Source organism: Athalia rosae, chromosome 2 (genome assembly GCF_917208135.1).
Source record: "Athalia rosae chromosome 2, iyAthRosa1.1, whole genome shotgun sequence".
NCBI lineage: Eukaryota > Metazoa > Arthropoda > Insecta > Hymenoptera > Athaliidae > Athalia > Athalia rosae.
The window spans coordinates 4,295,035-4,318,544 of NC_064027.1; the positions used below are offsets into that span (position 1 = coordinate 4,295,035).

The window sequence follows — 23,510 nt, forward strand, 5'->3', positions numbered from 1 at the left end:
CGAAACCCTTGGTAATATATTCAAAATATACGATCCGCGGATATGTATTTATCGTATATACGGGAAGAAACTACGGTACGTAGTTTCTCGTTATTTAAATAACTGGAATCGACTTTTTTCAGTGTCCCAATTAGGTGGGGAGTCGGAGGAGAATTGTCTCTCGCGACTTCGTCTCGACGCTCGGGAGAAGGGAAGAATGATAATAACGGAAAAAGAAGGAAGGAGATGAGAAAAAAAAAAAAGAAAAGAAAAGAGTTGTGAGATCCTAGCAGCTGCAGGTTTTCATTTATATACATCGCGTATTATCAGCTTTCCTAGAGTTCATATATACATATATATACGTATTTTTATATACGTCTAATCCGGTTGTGCACGCGGAGAGACGAACTCTCTAGGTGTTTGCACCCTCGTCCTTTGAATAATTCAAAATTTCGACCATTTCTACCGGAGGAGCTGATATTGAAGTCCTCCGTTTTCGAATAGGGGGGTGGGAGGAAGCAGCGTAACCCGCACGTATTTCCCCACTACATCCCTTCGCTCCCGAGCAACGACGATATGCACCGGGCGAATCCGCACCGTGGAAGGTCCGCAGGTACGCCAGCGCGTTCGGGGCGAGCGTCGCACAGGTACACAATAACAACACCCTCTCAGTGGCGATAAATAAATTTAATATCCATCCGGCCGAATATAACTCCGTACCACCTTCAACCATCTGGCGGATAAGAGTCGACAAATAATAACATTTTCACGGAGCCGCCGAGGGCGGGCGGGGGGGGGGGGGGAATAAGCGCGGGACTCGGGCATCGGGGTGAGAAAATAAGGAGGGTAGGTCCGCGCGGTAGAGCCGGGTAGCTGCTACCGCCGTCGTAAAATTCAAATGGGAACGCGAGAATACTACGCGAAAAGAGAGACTAAATGAGGGATGGAGACGTGAGAGGAAAGCGAAGCGCAGGGGATGGTAAGGGGAAGGGGAGGGGGAGGGGGGGAGGCACGGAAAGATAGTGCGCCCACAATGGCGGTGTACGACGAGGGGTACGGGATGTATGTACCTGATATCTGGATGCCTCCCACCCCCCCATGCCGCCTCCGCGCACCGGCCAACCTTCCAACCTTCCCGCTCACGCGTCGCTACGACACATGCATAATAGACCGAGGGAGGAATAACGCGGGGTGCACGTAAGGGCTCGACTTTCGCGGCGGCGGCGGCGGCGCGGGGACGCGCGTATATAACTATACGTAGTTACACGTACCCGTATTGTATATATGCATATACCTAGCGGAATGTCGTACGTAGCGGGGTGGGTATCTGCATAACTACACGTGTACGCGACGTAATGTCATACATAGACCGCCGCGTAGCGATTGTCCTTTGTTTTACGAGGGCGAGAGGTAAAATAACGAGGTAGCTTTCCCCGTTTCAACTGACCACTTGACGAGTGAAACAACCGTTTCAGACTACTATCGGGGATCAGAGATACCTACCTACCTACCGTGGGGCCTGATGCATATATGCATCGAAACCGGGCGCTCCGTGTACCGCCGCCGCCTCTCGCTTCCCCCCCTCCCCACCCCCCCGCCCTTACCGAGGTCTGCCTTACAGCCGAGTTATACACTCCCCGAAATTGGCTATTCTTTTTCTCTTTCGCGTTCACGTCGTATTATTTTTTCTTTGTCAGGACCGACGACCGTCGAGGGAATATTTTACGGGGACACGTTACCTTTGACCCACGGCGGAAATGAAGGAAAACTTTATTGAAAATAAACTCCGTTAGCCGCACACGTTGGAATAGACGGATTCTAGGACAGGACTCGCGACGTATAAAATCGCGCAACGATGAATTTATACGTACACGTATGCCCCGCCGCCGTTGTACCCAACGCAACAATGAGAAGCGGAACCATATCGGCTTCTGGGATTCGCGATTACACGATCGCGGCGGCGAAAAATAATAAACCCCGGGTAATAATTTACATGCCGCTTATTTCAGCTGTGAGCTTAATATTTCTTCGAGGTGCGGGGGGCGCTTTTCATACCTCTTCCTGGATTTATGGTTTCCAGAGGTTTTTTAATCTGAATGGGTACGTTTTTTCGAGCTCACTTGTCGTGGACCGCATTATAGAACGGTTTGTATATTTTGTTTGCCTTTTTTTCTTTTTTCTTTTTTTTTTTTGTACATTTATTTTTTTTCAAGCCCCCCTCCCGCGCTTTCTTTGTTCTCGACGATTCAGCTTTCACGATATTCGCGCGCGTTGATCGGATTTCGTCGCGCTGAAATATTATTTATTATTATTCCGCACTCGGAGACTGCAAATATTAAAAGAGCGGACGTTTATCGATTGTACGTATAGGTAGGAAATTTTGTCGTGAAACGATAGAAAACTACAAACAGTCGTGCCTCGCGATCGCGGAGCGGAGCCGTAGTCCGAGACGAGGAGGAAAAGAGTTCTCGAAATTTCACGGATTATTATACGACCACCCCATTACTGTTTCATTAAATCTGCACTCCGATTCCGACGGCTGCACTTGATAATATTGTCCGAACGAAAGAGCGGATAATGCACAAAAGGATTGAACTCTGTAATCTCTCGAGAATAAAGATTTCCCCCCCCCCCGTTTTTATATTCTCGTTGAAAATCGCTTTGTCACCAAACGTCATTTTCACCCCATCTTCATAGGATATATATATATATATATATATACGCGCATCACCCTCGGGGCCCGAACTCTTGGGGAAATTTTCTTTTCTTTCTTTTCCTTTCGGTTCGCTAAAAAGGCTACTCGAATTAGGAAACTCGCCGTATAGATGTATGAAAAATTAATCCGTCACGCTCCGCGTGCCGTTGAAAAAGCATTGTCCGCAAAAGCGGCTGGTGCATCGCCAACCCGACAAACATTTGAGTTCGGATAACCGACCGCGTCCCGTCGTAACACCCCATAGAATATTCAGCTTGACCCAAATATTCCAGAACTGCCAAAGCACGAAACTGACCTTTTGACCCCCCCGGTAGGAGGGAACTATCCCTGCATGCATTCATTTATCGTTTTACACTAAATCTTGGATTACGAGTCACCGCGAAACGTCATTTCGTTTCGAATTCGGTCTTTCGGTGCGATCGAGCGGTGATACGTAGACGTCAGGTGATATTAAAATTTACGAACAGCGGTATCGAGGGCCGAGGGAATTAGGCAAAAGTTAAGCTTGCCAAGATTTTCGAAAATTGTGCGATTCCTCGGCGAAACTGGCGAGGGGGAAGTTTTGACAAATTTTCCGAACTTCTTCGGCGCGGGTTTCGCTTTGTCCGCTGGGAAAAAAACCCTCTTACCACCGGGGACGAATATACATGCATATAGTCAACGAATTTTGAATAGTTCTGAAAATTTCCCATGCAAATTTAACGGGAGTGTCCGTATATAAGACGAGGAAAAAGTTTATACGGTCTAACGAAAAAGCGAAGAGCGCGTCGCGGGCACGGTGCAGCTGGAGGGTAAACAGAAAAGAAATGCTAAGAGGGTGACGTAACGAAATTAAAGAATATTTGGCGGAGGGAAGTGGTTAATAAATAAGGTAAGCCTGATGTAAAAGCGTCGTCCCGTTCCACCGTCGCGTTTCAGGGGGATGAAACGTCGGAGGCGGGGGGGGGGGGGGGGGGCAGCGGCGGCGGTAGCAGGTAGGTAGGTTCGGGGAATTCGGAAAAGGTGTAGAGGAAGGAGCTGCCTCGGTAGATCATATCGAGTGACGTGAATTAGATTTCACCCGCCTCGGAATCAAAGAGAGTTTCTCACACCACTTTTTCTTCTCACCTACTTCCCGATATTGGATAAAAATGCACGATGTATGAGACGAGCGACGCATAATTCCCCGACTTCTTCGGAATCATCGTCCTCGTATCTGGAAAATGTGAAATTAATCCGATTCAAATCCGACCATCGAAGCTTTTAACCTGACGCGATTACGCCACGGTGTAATTCACCCTCCTTTGCTCGTCGCACTCGCGTAACGACAAGGACAATGCGGATCAGCGGCGGGGTGAAAGGCTGACGAGATATAAATTCCAACTACGTTTAAATATACCGTCGCGAATCACCCCGAAATTTATCGGAGACGAAGGTGGGCGAGTTCGAAAAAATTCTTGGTGTTTCGTCGTTCGCCGCTTAATCGGAAACAAAAAGGAGAAGAATCTATCGGATCTTCCCCATTCTGTGCGTCGACGAAGAAAAAACCGTTCCACTCACGTCCCCCTCTGAGCAACGATCTAATTTATATTTCGCTCTTTTGTGATTCGGCACGATACAGACGAAAGATAACGCTCGACGATTTGAGAACACAATCGTTTTCATCAACGGAGCAGCAACGTTTCTATATTATATATATATGTATTACCTACAATACACGGGGTCGACCATTTGTCTTGAGACAAGAAAATATCTCGAGAACGACAAATTTTTTCGGTAAAATCTTTCGAATAAAAGTTTCGTAATTCGAAGGGGCGGGGAGTACGACGAGTATTTTTCACTCGGTGAGCATAATCAAGATCATTTGAAGGTCAACATTTGTTTTTGTTTTTTTTTTTCTTCAAAAATTTCTTGTCCTCCGGATATATTCCCTTGGCTAACGATAAATCGTCCGCCCTGTAGGGGAAAGCGGGGCGAAACGGGGTACCCTCCAAAAAAGTAACGAAAAAAAAAAATAATGTGATCGTAGGTTGTTGACTTTAACTTAAAAACTATATTTCAGTTGCAATTTTGAACTGTAAATATTTTTAGTTAATTCGTTTGAATAGATAATAAATTGTCACCGTGAATATTTATGTGAAATTTGAAATTTTTTCCACCCAATCCAGAATGTTTGAAGTCTTTTTTGATCCTTTCAAAAAAACTTTTCGGGTACCCCATTTCCGCCCCGCGTTCCCCCATATCCTATTCCACGAATTTCTCATACGAATCAACTCAACAAATAACGAACGAATAACGCGATTATTTTCGCCGAATTCGTTTGATTGAATTGGAAAAAAATTCGAACTCCCAAAGTCCGTACGTTACACGTACCGAGTGTACGAGTAAATATCCTGGGTTGAAAAAAAAATGTTAAAAGATAGAAGAGAAAAAAAAAGAAAAGAAAAAAAACTAGAAAAAGGATACAGGTCGCTGGGGAAAGCCGGGATATCTGACACGTAGCTAAGAAGGGCGTATATTCCACACCCTTTTTGCCCCTTTTCCCGAGTAATACTCGTATACTTGCTAACCCTTCCATTATAAATAAGGTCTAAGAAAAGTCGATAAGGATGGTACGCGGGGCTGCAGCGGGTGCAAAAGGATAGATAAGAGGATTGAAACTCCGGGAGATCAATGGTGAAATAGAACGCTGATAGCGGTTAAATTTAACACGGATTCCACCGAGACTCTGTACAGATTACTAATCAACTTTCGAAAGATCTACATCTCGGGGAACGCGATTGTCCTCAAGGAAAAAGAGACGAAACACTGTAGGATGAAAAAGAATCACAAATGACGATCGATCGTCGATCGCTTGCACTGGTTAGAAAAAAAAATAAACAAACCAGATCACACGCAGCAGCGGATCGAGGAGTCGGGTCGGTCGAAACATAACGGCGGGCGTCGGGGATGAAATTTTTCGAGACGAGTAAAACGAGCCGAAGGCTACGCCCCGACGCGTCCTCCTCTCTCACCTTTCGGACATTACCTTCTTCTCGTCTACCCGTTTCCCCATCCAGCTCGTACGGTCGGGGACGTGGCGCGGCGCGTTCTCTTACATATTCAGACTCCGTATAGACGCGCCAGTCTCGCGACCACTCAAAGCCCCCCGTCGAGGGCTCGCGACTGGGCAAACACTCTTCCGCACCCCTGTGACCCTTTGCCGCGGCACCCCAACACCTCCGGACGCAACGTCCGTACCTCGTATACCTACGAGCAACGTCCGACCCTCCCCCCTTCTTCCACCTTCCACCCCCCCGTACGCGAGTCTCCCGGAAGTATTCCTCCCTCTTTGTAGTCTCCCTCACCGCCGGGACGACACGGATGTTCTCGCAACGCAACGGAACGTGACTTCGACGTTTTACGGTTCGCAATTAGCGCGGGGTCCATAAATTTTCAAGGTCGCGGATGCTCCGAACTTAGATTTTCGATTTCATGTTCAAGCGAATCGCGAAGCGCAGAATGAAAACTTGAAAGCGAAACGTTTTTTGGAGCCACCCGAATCAACTGTCGTTTGAATCGATAATTTCGTCTTATTTGAAAAATTTGGAAAAAAAAAAAGCAAGAAGTAGGCTTGGTTTTTTTCGTAGGGACGTAATATTCCCTGCGTAATTATACACGCAATTGAACTTAGTGGGGTGGTTTTTGTCATTCGTCGGTATTCTCCTTTATTACTTCATTCGATCTTCGCGAGCTCGTTCGACGATGAGGGGTGTACGCGTCATGATTAAATTTTAATCGGATATTGCTTTCGGTAGAACTAACAGATGCCGTGTACTGGATGGAAGTCTGGTGGCAGGGGGGGGGGGAGGCCGGGGGGAACGTAGAGTCTAATTGCTCGGTTTTCTACGCTATACGTGTATATATGTATATATAACAGAGCTGCACGTATATATACATACGTGGCGCATACGGCGAGCTTTCAAGAACCGGAAAAACGTAAGAGCTGCAGTGCGGAGCGGAAATAGAGCAGCGGAGGGTATTCGAACTCAGAGTTGCATAAATTATATTCGGTAGCCGTTTCGTTTTAACGAATTACCCTCGAGATTTATACGCCAAGATATTTCTGACCCCGGTTCGCACCGCCTTCCCTCCACTCCGCGTCCACGTACGTCGACGAACCTCTCGCAAGTTGAAAATTGATACGGATCCGACGTAAGGCGACACAATGGCGCGTGAACCACTCGATTCAAGTTTGCCGAAACATAGTTTCGAAGTGCGTCAGGATGGAGGATAAATTTCGGTGACGTAGTCCGACCGCGAGCACCTCGTCATATTTCCGGGTTATCATTTTCGCTCCCTCCCTCCCTCCCTACCTACCTACCTACCTACCTCTTCCTTCGGAATCACACCCCGAGAACTCTCCCGTCCTATATCTACCCGAACTCACGCTATCCCCGATATCGCATTGAATTTTACACCCGGTTAACACACGGGGGCTCGACTAAAGCCCGTTCAACTCGTCGATTGTCCTCGCCGTGTTCGCCGTGTTTTACTCGGTATGAAATAAGATGTGGGACGGATGAAAGTGAAATCGTCGTTTCTCGACACACGTATGCGATTTTCTTCGCGTTAAAGAAGAGAAACGTTGAACGCGGACATTCGTAATTTTCACGCGGAATTATATTATTCACAAATTCATCCGCTAGGCGGAAAGTCCCTTTGACATCAGTTCGGTGAACGATCGATTACGCACGGGGCGCTCGTAAGGCGAACAGTGAAGGAGGTTTAATTAAGTAGAGAATCAGGCTTGCGTTAAATTAGAATCCCAGTCGAAATAATTCTCCCCTTGGAAATTTTCACGGTGTTACCGCCGCTCGTTCGCCCCTTCATTTTCCTCTTTCGTTCGGTCCTCGGTTAAAAGTCAAATGAATCGGTACGAGACAAGGTATGAAAAATTCAACTGAAATTTCGAACTCCGTCATTTTTCATTTTCACTGAATTTACCCCCCCCTCGGCAGCTTCTTGTATCTTATTTATTCGCCCATCAGGGCATAGTTTTACTTCGCCGTTACTTTTTTTCCCTCCAGCCATCCCGAATCGTCCACCCTCCGTCGGGCAATTTTTCTTTTTTTTTTTTTTTTCTTATCTTTGATTTTCAGCCTCCATCTTCTTGGCTTTATACGCACACGTACCAGAACCTACTCTTCACCCTTTGCCGGGGACCGGCGACATACTCTTTGTATCAGCGATAAAACTTTTCTGCCAACTTACCGCAGAACGAGCAGAAGGTTGCCCAAAGTTTTTCACTTAAGATTTCACTTATACGTCTTATGTACAATACCGTGTCGACGAGGGCGTGGCTTCGCGGTATCGGTCATTTACATACCGTGGCTACAGCCGGAGGTTTCAACGGGTGGAAAGGAAACGCACGACGTGCGTTTCTTTTATCATTTTTTTTTCTCAGACTTCCCGAGCCCTTTTTCGTCCACATTTTATCGGGGAAACTCTCTGACGGGCGGACTTTACCCTTACGTTGGAAACAGACGTTTGTCTGGTGAGCTTTAAATTTCGAACTGCAAGCTCGCGACGAAAGCGCGGTGTTGATACGTCGAAACGAAATGAAAGTAAAACTCACGTACGGTCCGCGTCTGTGAAACACCGGAAAATCCTCCGCGACACACCAGATGCACCGGATACTACATACATACTACCGAAAAATCTACAAACGTTACGGCGACGCTACGCTGTAGTACGCTGAACGTGGAGTCTGTTCAAAGCAGGCTTATCACTGAGCTCGAAATGAAACTATAAATGCCGGGGCTTACAGATTCAAGGTTTCGAGGTCTCTGCTGTTCGCACTGTAGTGCAGACGGCGCAACGTGTACGTCGATTTCTCGATTTTCTTGGCTCCAAAAATCTCAAGCATCAAATTTGAGAACCGCGCCGCTGTACGATTGCGAATTGTAACCAGCGACGCGTTGTTTAATAAAAAAATTTTTCTCTCGACGCTCTTTTTTTTCTAATTATTTTTATTTCATTTTATTCTTTAATATTTTTACCGTACGCACGTGTGTTGTGAAAAAAGCGCAGGATGCCCGTCGGGTTGGAATAAATTATACGCAACATTACCCGCCCGGGGCAAAACTTTGAGTTTTGTTACCGCACGATATCCACTTGAATTATTACGATATTTTCCATCACAATAGACGACACTATAGAACCGCGGTCTAGACTCGACTAGCTCGAACAATTGAAGAATATGTTTTTACCGAAAGCTTTTCCTGCCGTAATGACGTAGGTATGGTACCTTCGTAACGCGTACACTGCAGCTTATGCGTTGATACAAGGATTAGAAATGTTCGCCATCGCGTACTTCCATTTATTTTAACACTTTCTTTTTACGCTGTCGTCATTTTTCTTTTCTGTCTGAGATCCACAACCTGTACGGTACACTATTGTTTGAGAACTTCGAAAAATAAATTAGATACAGGGCAGTATATCGATAAAACGAAGTGTTCCGTTAATGAGAAGCAAAAATGTTCATACCGGCAAAGCGATTAATCAAATAATTCCTCATTAGAGTGTACGCATAAATAACATGTATACGTACGTTATATACAGAGCAGATAATGTATCGTCGTCCGATGCCGGAATAATATTAAGTGTCGGTCATATATTTTATAATTTAACAATATTATCAAAGAGGTATAAAATGTCAATTACCGGGGCGATCTGCAGCTGCTATATCGTTGATGTTTATTGGAAACTAAAATCTCGATGGAAATTATTAATCCTCTGCGATACGCTACTACCATTCCGATCCGGCATTTCGTAATTTTAATTGTTGAAAATATTTCTACAAAATTGACGAAGATTTTTACCGGGACAAAAAAAAAAAACGAGAACCGAGTATGCGAAGTTCTCCTTGATATTTTTTTTTATTTTTTTTTCTCTTTGTCGGAAATCTTTCATCCTCGAATGAAAAACAAGGAAAGAGAAAGAAAAAAAAAAAAAATTCCGAAAAATTTTTCACCTGATAAAACACGCCCTTTTATATATTTTAGTCTGAGTTGCCGGAGGATCGGGGTATTTTCCAGTGAGCGAAGAATTTTTGCTTCGCCCACCATACACAGCTACCCAACTATATGTATACCATACCGAGCTTCTGCGGAAAACTATTTCATAACTTTTGGCGTAAATATATATATATACATTTTTTTGCGGCATGCCAAGCATCCTTTGAAGGAACTATAGCTCCGGGCTTTTAGCCTTCGTTTTCTGTGTGCCCGTGTGCTTTCGCCACTTGTATTTTATCTTATGGTGCGTTTTTAGGCGTGTAGCGAGGGTAAAAAGAGTCGTCGCCTCACTCGTTTTTTTCGCTTCGTCCGTATCGTTTAGTTTTGTTCTTACTTCGGTCCGTTCTCACCGCGTTTTTTGTACGAGAAAAACGGAAATAAAATAGAGAGGACAGAGAAAATGTGGAAGAAATTAAATCGAAGGAAACCCTCGCACATTTTGGTGAGAAATCAACGAAGACGAAGATCAGGCTCCTCGGTACACGGTAGAGCGAACGAAACGAATCGATCTTAACAGTTTTAAAAAAAAAGCTCAAACTTCCAAACTTGATGTTTGTCCAAATTAAACAGCAGGGTCGGTTGGAAAGAATTTTCTTGTTTTTATTTTCTTAGCATGGGGGCAGAATTTGTACCTTATGAAAAAAGAAAATTTTTCCAATGTGGAAAAAATTCTTTACTCGATATTTTGAATAAATAATTAATCAAGTGGGGTACTTCCAGCAAAAAAAAATTTTCCACCGAATGATTACTCGATCGATTGCATGAGTAGATGATTTTGGCTTTCAGATTTGGATTCCTGAGCCGATCATATGTGAGATTACTCTTGAAGAACCAGAAAACAATTCGATTTTTGAGCAAAAGATGAACCATTTTTTTAATTGGGTTTAATATGCTTTTCTTACGTATTTTGACCTCAGGAATCCGAATCTGAAAGAAAAATTGATCTATCTCTAAAATTGACCGAGTTATCGCCAATTTTCACCTTTTTGGGGTCAAAAATAAAAAATTGATTTTTCAGTCTATCTTGATGTAATTTGGGCTCAGAAATCTGAATCTGGGAGAAAAATTGAACTATCTCAAAAATTGACCGAGTTATCCCCATTTTTTCGCATTTTTTACCATAAAAATGGAGATATCTCGAAGGAAAAAAATCGTAGCTCAATTTGGACAACGGATTCGTGTTCCTGGGGTCAAAATACATAAGAAAAGTGTCATATGATCGATTTTAAAAAATAAAAAATTTTGGTCAAAATTTGAGATTTTTCCAAGGGGTACCCCTTACGATTTTTTCAAATTTTGGACAAAAATTTTTATTTTTTAAAATTGATCGTATGGCACTGTTCTTACGTATTTTGACCCCAGGAACACGAATCCGTTGTCCAAATTGAGCTACGATTTTTTCCCTTCGAGATATCTCTATTTTTATGGTAAAAAATGCGAAAAAATGGGGATAACTCGGTCATTTTTGCAGATAGATCAATTTTTCTTTCGGATTCGGATTCCTGAGTTCAAATTACATTAAGATAGACTAGAAAAATCAATTTTTTATTTTTGACCCCAAAAAGGTGAAAATTGGCGGTAACTCGGTCAATTTTAGAGATAGATCAATTTTTCTTTCAGATTTGGATTCCTGAGGTCAAAATACGTCAGAAAAGCATATTAAACTCAATTAAAACAATGATTTATTTTTTGCTCAGAATTCGAATTTTTTTTTGGTTCTTCAAGAGTAATTTCACATATGATCAGCTCAGGAATCCAAATCTGAAAGCCAATATCATCTACTCATTTAATCGATCGAGTAATCATTAGGTGGAAAATTTTTTTTTGCTGGAAGTACCCCACTTGATTAGGTATTTATTCAAAAAACGAGTGGGCTACCTCAAAATATATAGTAAAAAATTTGTTCCAGATTTGAAAAATATTCTTTTTTTATAAGGTACAAATTCTGCCCCCATGCTAAGAAAATAAAAAAAAAAATTTTTTTTCCAACCCACCCTAGTGAACAATCGCTGTAGGTACGATCGTTGTTCTTGGGACTCTTGTTTCGCAGTGTGCAAGATCGTTCTCCGTATGAATCCACACGCATCTTTCAGAGTTGAGATTCATGAGAAACGGAGGTTCCTAGTATTTCCGAAACGTCTTCCAACATGAATAATAGTGACGAAGGCGGAGCTACTATATCTATATGTATGTAGCCGCTGGATTGAAGACGCACAATCGCAGTTGTAGGTACGTACGTACGTATTTCAGCAGCGTTACATAAGACATTCCCCGCGAGTCGTAAGATCTCTTGTAATCATCGTACGTTTTGGAGCGAAATAAAAGAGTTCCGAATCCGGGAAGGGGTCGGGGGGTGGGGGGGAAGGGAGGATGAGAAAGTTTGAAAAGAATTGTGACCGCAAAGTGGTTTCCGTCGTGCACGGATCAATTGATTGCCGAACGGTCTGGTATTTTTCAAAAGTTGATTTTCGCAAAGTGGATTTCGACCGGCGGCCCAGAAAAATACAACCTCCTAAAAAATGAGCTTATGTCACAAAGGAATATATAAAATAAGCCAGGCGTCTAGAGCTCCCGCCCGTGGGGAACGTGAGACGATGCTCAGAATGGGCAAAAGTGACTGAACGAAGAATGGAGAAACAAAGCTGATAGAAAAAAAAAGGAAGAGGAGACCGAAGAGGTCTGAAATAAAAATAAGAGGCCCCTGGCTGTCCGTGTATTCGTCGGACTGCAAAAGAGAAGCAAGGAAAATAAAAATAAAAATAAAATAATAAAAAAGGCGAAAAAAAAACCAAATGTCAGCCACGGAGGGACAGAAAAGACCGATGTTTCTCAGCTGGGGAATATAAGAATAAGAATAAGGGAGCAAGATTCGAATCGAATGCGGTTATTTCCCTCGACGACTCAAATTGGCTTCATCATAGTCTTCCTACTTCGTAACCTTCAACTCGCGAAAATCTGAATCAAACCTGACTATGACCGAAAGTCACTATCCTTCACAAACGGCTCGACAATTCAATCACCCCTGACGGATCTGATGGTTTCAACGACACCGGTTGCGAAAATTAGGAAGTGAAAAGCTCGGCGAATCACGAGTGCAACGGTTCGACTCTAGATCAATCGGAAGATCGCAGCACACGTCGTTAGTTAGTTAAAATAGAAAACGAAAAGTTGCTCCTCTTACGAATATTGTTCATAGTCATGCGATTGGTTTTTTCATAACAGAGAATCACGTCGTTCGATATCCGCGGAGCGTTGCATTGTTTTCGATTTACAGCACGCCGAGAATAACTGAAAAGTCATATCCGGCGAGAACTGGCCGGACTCCGTTTGTTCGGAGGAAGTATTCGAGTGACCCTTCCGGAAAACGTTGAACCCGAACGCTACCCATCGATCGATTGCCACGCCTCATAAAAATCTTGACGATTCGATCGCTCTCTCAACGTACTCCCACAGTTCCGACCGTCCGTTATCAACGAACCCTACGTCTCTCCGACGCGCAATTAAAATTTTAATCCAATCGGAATAGCTCCGATCCCAAGCGCTCGGAGCACCCACCGATTTCCACAGCCTGCGTCCGCGCGCATTTTAGTTCGACGCCACGTTACGCGGTAATAATAACCGTGAATCGAATACTTTCATCGGAAACTATGAGCTTTGACACGTCCACGGATGCTCGTAACCCCGTAATATTTTCGGGGTAGATTCGACGTATTTCTCATGAACGGTGGAAAAGCGACTCCGAATTTTCGTCGTACGGGTGGTCCGATTGTGAGAGAGCGCGCGTGACGAGAGTCGGAATAAAGTAGGGGCGGAGGTTACTTTCATCCAGCGGCGGTACGGGTGGCATTATGCGGCCTTTTGCTCGATGGCACATCGAGACCGGCGAGCGAACTACCAGCAGGGGCGAGTGCGGCGACGGAGCCGAGCGGATGACGCCGAGACCCGTACAGCTTTTGTGAGCTTTGAAATCGAGCGCGAAGCGACAACGTTCGAATTACGCAACTCTTAATAACAGGCTTGAAGATCAGCCGTAGGATCCGTAAAATTGAATCGACGGCCCTGCTAATCTGCGTTCGAACGGATCGAGCCACGGAACCGTCGCAATTAGCGACCGTCCTCGGTTCGGGTCGTCGAAAAATCTCGCCATTCAAAAAAGACGTCCGCGATTCCCTCCGACTGAAATTATCAAGGGTAAGACGCTGCTGCGAGCTCTCAATTATATACGGAAGCGAAATAGACGACGTTCGGGAGGGTTTAACGACGAAGCCAAAAATGGGAGTGGCCTTGTTATGTATTTTTCGGTGGTTCGGGGGGGCTTTGTCGGCTTGATTTTTCCAAGGCACGTAATCTCCTTCTCTTCGTTGATATTAGGAAACCAACTCGAGTCTCGAGACCCGCTTCTGACTCGCCGAGAAGACTTCTAAGCGGTGCGCTAATACCTCGCTACCTCGTCAATGATTCAAAGCGGAGCGTAACCCGCACCATAACGCGGCAATTGATACATTTTTAACGCCCGAGACCGGGGGGGGGGATAAGCGGTTCCATCGGGGAAAACCGCGAGATATCGTACGGTCAATTACCACCGCGAATCGTCCCCGACGAGAACGATCGCTTTAAAGCGTATTATATATCGCCGACGCCGCGGAATATACTTGTATCTCATTAAATTAGATCAATCGGCGTACGAGCAGCGGAATAGCATCGACCGATTACAGCGGTAATTCGTCGGTATAAATTAACGATCGCTACGACGAGCGATGCCGCATGATATAACGACGATGATACGCCCGTTCGTCGAATAATTATCGTCGGGTGATTCCAATGCCACGGCCGTCAAGTTTGATAAATCAAATCTTGCGATCGTATACCGTGAATTGCTACCAACGGTTCGAATTTTCAATTCTGCGTCCTCGTCTATCGAACGTACACACCTTACGCGTACGCGGACGAGACTTTACTTTTTTTCGATTCAATTTTTGTCAAATTCGTCGAACGCGTCGAAAAATTGCCGAAAGTTGGGCCGTTCGGGGGATTTCCGAAGGGCAGGGGTGTCGAAGGAAAGCGATCGTTCGAATAAATTTCGATTGATTAATCGTACCTACCACAGTGACGAGGAACTGGTCGCTACCGATCTCCTCCAGGTATTTCCAAGTTTTGATCGTATAGATCGCTTTTCGTAATCACCTCTGCGTGGTCACCAACAACAAGATTAATTAACTTGGGTACGATCCGATGGAACGCCCGCACTAGATCATCAACTTTTCATTCAAAAACTCTATCGGATCATGCTCTCAAAAATTTAAATGCAACGACCGATGTAACTCCATGGTTGAGAACCGATTTGTTTTTTTTTTTTATTATTATTCAATTTTTCACGTATACAATCGACGACCCCGACACGGTTTAAATTTAAATATCAACACACATATGTAGCACGCACTGATTTGTAAACTAGGTAATCCTTACACAGGACCTCTACCTTCTCGATCCATGTATTTAGTTTTTTTTGTTTTTTTTTCTTCAACGCTAAGAAAATCAGACCTCGCTGGCGCTGGACTAACTTAGCGATAGAGTTTGACCGCGTTAGATTCCGGTTGATTCGGCAGTCCCGATAATCCCGCACTTCGAATCGCAACTGGTACGCGCGATATCGAGTAAAAAAGGGGCGAACGATCGCTGCGGCGGAATGTCCCACGAGTCTCGCTGATGTGAAAATTGCGAGGAAATTTTCCTGTCGAATTTCTCCCGTTTCGCGACTCGTGAGCGAGGGCAGCGAAGATTTTCGTCACCGGCCGACGATGGCGTTACGCCTGTGCTTTTGGGAGAACAGCCCCGACTAGACTAGACTTTTTACCCCTACGATAACCCCCACCCCCGGAGCGGCGTCGCGACGCCACTGCGCACCCCGGTCGGCAACGCGCATGCTTTCGGCAACCACCCCGGAGCGAGACTGCGGGAGCGAAAGATGAAGGTACGATATATGTGTGTGTATATACGGCGTATACACCAGGCACGCGGTGACTCACGTAAAAGCTCTCGCAGCTTTTGCCCTTGCTAAAATTTCACATTTTTTCACTTCCCAATCGCGTTTTACCGTTTAATGGTTTCCCTCAGGAAGCCTTTATCCCGCGGGCCACGGTTCCTCACTTTTTACTCCGCTCTTCGGAATACGTAGAACCCCTGGAAAGTAAAAAGGTGGAGTTGGGCTCCACGGGGCAATCGATCTCTCGCTTATCCTCGAGAAATCTATCAAATTCCCGCGATCGCCAAGGTCAGGTTCAACCCGGTGCGCGAATCTTACACCATTGTCATTTCGCTCTCCAGCTGCGCCCGCGTAGCGGTCCGATGAAACGCACCGCGAGAAAAGTTGATCATTGTTTTTTTTTTTTTCTTTCTACGTCAATTTTTATACGCCACCAGCCGTCCGTCCCACCGCAGCCCAAACGAGGTACCGTTACGAAAAATTTGAAAAAAAAATATCTGCGGTGCAGTTGGCGCATTTTTTAGCGGCAATAAAATCGTATGAAAATTTTGTACGCGTCTGGTGCAACTTTGTTGATCGGTTAAATTTTTCACAAAATTTACTAGAAGCTTCGAAAATGAGGTCGACCATTTCAACATTTACAGCGTCCAAAATGTCCAGATTTTTGAGTAATAGATTTTTCGGTGCGCGTCGCGACGCGGATTCCGTGTGCGGTCTTCGACTTGATCAGTTGCAAAAATTGTTTTCCCTTTGATACGAGGGGTAGGTATACGTACGTGCTACGCGTGTACAAATACCCGTATATTAATCAATCGCCGATGGCCGCTGCGCGCGGATTCGTCTTTTATTTATTTATTTATTTATTTATTTTTTTTTCAATTCCCGCGCAAACACATCTGTGCGTTCTCTTGAGCGGATCGTGATTATACGCGCTTTGAGAGGAACACGCGTCGAGGAAATATAGATGTACGCCCGCCCAGGAATATGCGGCGGAGCAAATATACCTGTGAGATAGATGATGATGTGTGTATACGGTTTTCCCCGATTTACGCGCGAGTACATATACCCATATACGTACGTAGGTCCGTACGTCCGCGCGTACGTCGTCGCGGAAAAGTCCTTCGGGGAAAATAGTGTCAGTCGAACGCCAACATCGTCTGCGTATCGAACTCGTCCGACTGAATTTCTGTTTGTATTACACCTGCGATGGTTTAAAAGTTTGATCCACCGCGCCAAAGGCGAGGGGGTATTTGCTAGCCACGTCGAACCGTTGGCTCGCTTCCGTTTATACGCGACGCGGACGAGGAGAAAGAAAAAAAAATTATACATATCCTTCGAAAACCTCCGGCGAACGTCCTACTGGAATATACCAATTATCCTACTCGTCTATATCCGCACCATGGCAACGTTCGATAATTTCCCTTGTCAATACATCAAACGTCATGCAGCTTTAACTCATATCATTTACTCTTTGCTGAAAATCAGTTCATCCGCACGGACAGCTTCGCTAAATAACCGGGAATTTAGGAATTGTAACCACGCGGAAATTAATCGCACGAAATTCCGCACGGTTTTTGTCGATCGATATTTCGACGTTTGTAAGGTTACCAATGATTTTCGAAAATCGGGAGACAAACCAGTTCCACGTCAATTTTCGGAACTTCAATAACTTGCATAAAATTATACCGCAGTAGTAGCGCTGAAAATGTCGCGGTTGGGAAGAAAATTCGCACCGGCCTCGTTCACATCATTGTATAAAAGAAAATTCGGTTATTGCGAATTCTTCCTCGATCAGCGCGCACCCCATATTTCTCGATCGCTCTCGACCCTCGATCGTTTGCGAATCGCTCATAGAGTTTCTCGCTCATCTCCAACTCACTCTCACTCCGCAGTTTCTCCGTAAACCGATCCAAGATACTGTTCGCAAAACAGTCGCGTTTTAAATTTTCCGCGATCGATGTACATATCTCGAGGTACCCTGCGACCGATATAAGTCTCCAGTTGAAAAGCACGTAATGTCGACAGTTTAATTCGTCGGTATATTTCGCGACGGGGAGACGGAGGATCAGTAGCGGTCGGCAGCTAGTCCGTCTGAGGGACTGGCGTGCGGCAAGAGTCTGTACGATCTTTGCCCTCTAACCGTCCGTCTGGTCTCGGCTCCTAAAATTGATGGCGTACTTCAACGGGGCTTTTTTTACCCCCCCCCCCGGCAAAATACGATTTATTCTAAACGCAAGATTTGCAAAAGCGATGTGTCGCCGGCTAAGGATAAGATATGTTAATACAAATATACGAATACACGCCTCGCGTCCAGACACATTATATGCGACGCGAATATTTAGGTAGCGCAGTTACGTAAACGCCTTACGAGTCCCCTCCGAATGAAATTCCCCCCCCTCCCCGCTGTTACCGATCGTTCGAACGTTCTCCCGAGACACAGGGGGTGGTCCTCGTGTCTCGACCTTGAGATCGTAGTTTTCTTTTTCTTTTTTGATTCGGGCATGTTAACCGCCTCTCTAATAATTAGAAACGAGAGGTATCCGCGTGCGTCGAAAGTCGAAGGAACCGGACACACGCTCGCATCCGCCATCAGTTATTCACGACACGCTCGAGCCCTTTATTGTTTTTTAACCCCCGAGGGAGTGTCCTTGAGCCGGGGCTTAAAGGAGTACGAAAGAGAGGGAGAGAGAGACAGAGAGAGAGAGAGAGAGAGAGCGATTGTTTGGGACAGCGGTTCAAGTGCGTCACGAAAGCCGGAACATGCACTATTCATCTTACAAGTACAGTAGCCGTCATTCAACCCCGCGGGACGAGGTAGACTTTTAAAGCGTAAAACCACCGTCGCCACTCCACTCTCTCTGGGGATATGCAGGCGGGTCTCAATTGTTTAGGAATTACGGGACGACCGAAGCGGAGTTTCAGTTTCTTTGGCGAATAAAATTTGAAGACAACTCTATACTCCGTTTACGATTCACCATGCTTCGAAATTTTTATCGTCTTTTCCAAAACTTTGTTCGGCTGCAATTTTATCACGTACCGTTATATACGTGTATATATATATATATCCACAACGTTATACCTACCCACCGATATACTCGCTCTGCACATCTTCACTTTATTTCACTTGCCGCTCTGAAAAGCTGATATTTCGCTTAAAGAGGACATAGCGATGCGAATTGTGCAAAAGTTTCAGAACAAGGCAAAGGCGCAAAATTATTCCGCAGCGGTCGAGTGTCGTACCCGGAAAAGCTTCGCGAGAAAAAAAACGAATAAGCGCCGTGAAAAAAAAAAAATAAGGGGAACAATTTTTGTATTCCTGTTTATCGGCGTGGACCGCGGCGCGCTGCGGACCGGAACGTGGTATTTTCAAACGAAAACGGATCTAGTTTGCGTTACGGTCACGCATTACCTGCATCGATACGGATCGTGCCCCTAGATTTTCCTGCGTAAAACGGCGAACGTGTTATCTCGCGATCCTGAAGATTAGCTGAATCTGATCCGTGGAGCGATGGAAATATCGAATGCGAACAACTCGCACGCGGAATGTATCGCTAACGCGACGACGGGTTTCTTGAAAGTTTTCCCCTACGAATTCGGGTTTAAAGAGGCAACAAAAAAAAAAAAAAATATATGCAGGGTTTCAGCGCGGCTGATTATTGACCCGAATAACGCAATTGCCGATCGGGTCGCGTGCGATTTCAAGCAGCAATTAAAAATATATTCCCCGCGTTCGAAAAAATTCTCCGCGATATTCGGAATTTCCTCTACGGTTCGCCGCGGGTATTCCGTTTTTTGTAAATTCAGGTATACTCGAGCGTATACCCGTATTCTAATTTATCAATGAAATTTTTTTTTAATTCCCATTCTATCAGTTGTTCATCGCACAAGCGTATAGTTTTGCATTGATTGAGGTTCCGTAATTGTAAAATTGCTTTTCAAAACCGCGAGGATACCGTTGAATTTGTTCGAATCGATTTTCATTAATCGGATTCAAACAAAGTTAAGTACTCGTTTTTCCATCAACTTTTTCATGTATCTCTCTCTCTTTTAGAAATTTCTTTTTCGATATAATTAATAAAGCAAAGGCTTCTCAAATCGTATCAATCCAAACTCGACCCGCAATAATCGTAACCTAACCGAAAAGTGAACAATAGCATCGAAAAATAATCCCTCAAAGAATCCGGAAGCGAAGCGTAACGAACGTTAATTGTACGGTAATTTCTGGATATTACGTAACCCCGGGTGTCTCCGCTACGCGGGATCTGCGGGTTTTCGTATTAAAAATGGATCAGCTAGTATAATCGATGCCATGAGATTCGGGGGGCTGGTGCTCGACGAGTGAGTTACGGCGACGGCTGGATATCGGACCAGAAACACACCGCTTCGATGTGGAAGTAATGCAGGCGACGTGGCCCCATCAAACGCGATTCAGGCAGGTCAGATCAGACGCTCGTGTCTTGTATTAAAAGTTAACGTTACAGCGCCAGAGCGCCCGCATATCCAATATCCGGAGGTGCGCGTTGCACTTATATTCCCGCAGGTTCGAACCTCGGTAAACCCGATGGAACCCGGCTTACGAGAACCGCGTCTCAACGGGGACACGAACGATTACGGCTGCTAAAATCATCCCCCTCAAAACCGGCTCGGAGTTGTACCTACTTTTTTGTTTCGCTACATCTTCTCCGCTCTTTATTCGAAATCACGACGAATAGTGCAGCGCCTGATCGCCGGCACGGCGGGGACGTTGCCTCGCCACGGAAGCCTGATTTCCAACAGATTTCGGGTCGGAGGAGTTCGCCAAATCGAACCGAGCCAAGTCAAAGCGCGGCAAAGTAAACCGATATATATATCAATTCCCGGCTCATTATTAACCGCGAGTCATATTACGCTTCGCGAGCCAAATCTGAGGGTATACCTCGCTTACGATGACGTTCGTCTTAAGTAAATAATAATCGACCTACAGCTTGCACAAGATTTTCCATCTCACAGTTTCATATTGGCGTAGACCGCGACGAAGTGTACGCGAAGCGGAGTTTCGCCGGATGACCGTGGGACTTCTTCATATTTCAAGAATTCGTGGGGGGGGGGGGGGGGGGGGAATCGGGTCAGCAGATAACGCGAACGCGAGAAAACTGAAAGAAAGGAAGCCGGACGGTGATTCAGGTTTGACTCCGACTGTTCCGAACTGTCGCGATCGATGTCTCCGCGTGATGTGAGGTGCGAGTGATGCAGTGAGAGAACGCACGCGGATATCCTTTTGTTCGCTTTGAATACACAACGGGAGAGACGTTGGGCCGCTACTCGAAATAGCTGACGATATTGCATTCCTCGTGGTTACTATCTACGGCCCCCGCGACCTATTCGCGTTGCACGCTGCATCTTCCGGCGACTTGTTTTACGCGAGCTTCGCTGAACGCGCGAAATTTTCGTCCCATCTGAAAATCGCATAACTTGCGCGCGCGACGATGAAACGAATTGCGAAGATCGGATACTTTTTTACTCGAAAATGAAGGACGTCGATGGAACGATGTTTTATCCATAAAATTGGTCGTTGTCGAGTCGTTGGAAAATTAATTCGGTCTAGCGATTTTTAAATCGAGCCGAAATCTTTCGACTTTCGTAGCAAAGCCCCGGCGTTCGAGTCGAGGGATAAAGCCCTGGGTTTAAAAACTCGTAAATGTTCGTCTAATCCCGTAGTTTAAATACCGCAGTCCTCGGCACGGACGTTCGCAATGACCAGGGAATTTAACGAGCATCGTCGGTCTGGACCGGACCGGACCGGCCTACTGCTCAGGTCAGGCAACGCTCCCGACTTTCGGAAGATATAAAACTGTTCCAGCCGAGGATTATGCCGTTTAAGTTAAAACCTCGTAGTTCGTCACAGTCGGAAGAGTTGACCGGTGTCTCAAATCGACTAATTGTCACCAGGAGCATTCCGATCACGTGTTTGCTACTTTCGCGGAAGATGATCGAAGTGCGCACTTCTCACCGTTCGCAACCACCGTATTCACGTAGAGTCTCGAAAACTCAAGTTCCTGGGCTATGGATATAATATCGGGTGAAGTAGTCTGAGCCTCTCAGACGGTGTATCGGGTTAATTAGCGCGAAGCCATCGCGTATAAGATATGCCGATGATCGTAACGGTACGGGGCGGAGTGCAGGCGTGCGCGGAGAAAATTACCAATGAGTTTCGGATTTCGGATTGTTTACGCCGACACTCGATATCGGACCTCCGAAGCTGGGCAAATTATCTTCGAGTGTCGAAATGACACCGGACGATGCACATCTTTTCCCGTCTCATCGTTCCACCAAAAATTTCGTTTCACAGAATCGCTACGATCGCCTCCGACGAAGACCACCGGTTACATTTGCCTAGTCAATTTCGTGGCTATCGACGGTCAACGTTCGGAGATAATTGAGCGTCGTGAGTTCGTTAACGGAGCCAACGAACGAAGCGGACGTAACTCCGTCTTTTTTGCCGGTATAGTCGAACGATTCGGGGAAACGTTGGCAGGTGTACAAAGCGAAAGAGGCATAAACAATGCACACATAGGGAAGCGCGCTAAAAGGTTTTTTGTTGCGGAGTAAGTTTGGAATTTTAAGGTTGCGCGAAACTTGGGAGATTATCGATCAACGTTCGACGCAACAAAAACCAAGAGAGTCGCTAGGATTGCGAATACTTTTTCAGTGTCTAGGATTCCGAAGGCAGCCGGCAGACCCGAGTTTTCTCGCGGCAGCGACGTGCCAGGAACCACGGAGGTTTTGAGGCCAACAAGAAAACAACTACCGAACAACTTTTAAAGTATTCCGACCGCTGCCGCTACCACCAGCCAGTAACACCGCGTCTACGCGACACCGCGACTAACGCCGACCTCCGACGACCGGGTCCCCAACCCCCTTTACGCCTCTACTCGCCGTTCGCCCGAGTTCACCCCCCGGTGCAACGTCACCGTCGCAATATCACCCAGACAGCGCTCGCCCGCCGCGAAAGATCATCGAACCGGGGCTCCGCTGGTCGAGAGCTTTCAACGCGATTTCATTAGGGGTTCAGTGAATTCTGACTATCGCTAACCTTCGGCCGCGTCCGACCACGTGCCGCTCGAGACCGTAATGCGCGAACTTGCGCTCGGACATTGAAGGATTCGTCCCATGAACGCGGCGATCGATCTCCGCAGGAAATGAGCTCGAAAATAATGTGAATAAATTTTGATCCGCGATGTGATTTGGGAATCGAGTCGACGGCGTAGAATAAGAGGAGGAAGGAGTCTTCGGTTGCTCCGAGAAATTTTAATTATCTCTTTCGGTTGAAACATGGCGAATGAGGTTCGTCGAAACCGCGGTGGTATTCAAAGGTGAATACGACAATTCGGTGCGGGTAGACGGACGAAATCTTTTCATCGATACGGTTTTTTTTTTCCTCGGTGTTTCTAGTCAACGATTCTCGAGTCAATTCGAGTGGGAAGGTATGTACGTATATCGTACGAGGGATGGAGCGTAGGTACTGTGTGTTCGGAGTAAGTAGGGCGGGAGCTGAACCTATATTTCCTTAAATGTTGAATTAACATGTATTCATATGGAATCACCATTTGCATGAATACTTTGAATAACGCGACGGTATATTCCTCGAATTTCCAAGTTCACTCGCTACTCCCCCGACGCTTCTTAACTCCCTAAAGCGGTGGGTATAAAGCTCAAGTACACGCCGCCGCCTTCCGAGTAACAAATACGGTACGATAAATTCATTTCGCTGACGTTATCAACTCCGTATTACCGGTAGGTAGTCGCTCGACGATGA

General features: G+C 45.7%; 1 protein-coding gene across 3 annotated transcripts in view; it reads right to left on the reverse strand.

Annotated features, from left to right (window-relative positions):
• Positions 1–23,510, reverse strand: part of LOC105692249 (TWiK family of potassium channels protein 18) — a 168,427-nt gene that overhangs the window by 91,695 nt on the left and 53,222 nt on the right. Inside the window, exon 1 of one of the 3 annotated variants that reach the window (XM_020856048.3) lies at positions 14,835–15,558. The exons of the other annotated variants lie outside the window; for them this stretch is intronic. The gene's annotated coding sequence lies outside the window, so the exon portion shown is untranslated. Of the gene's footprint in view, positions 1–14,834; positions 15,559–23,510 lie in introns of those variants that run through there. 3 annotated transcript variants of the gene reach the window in all.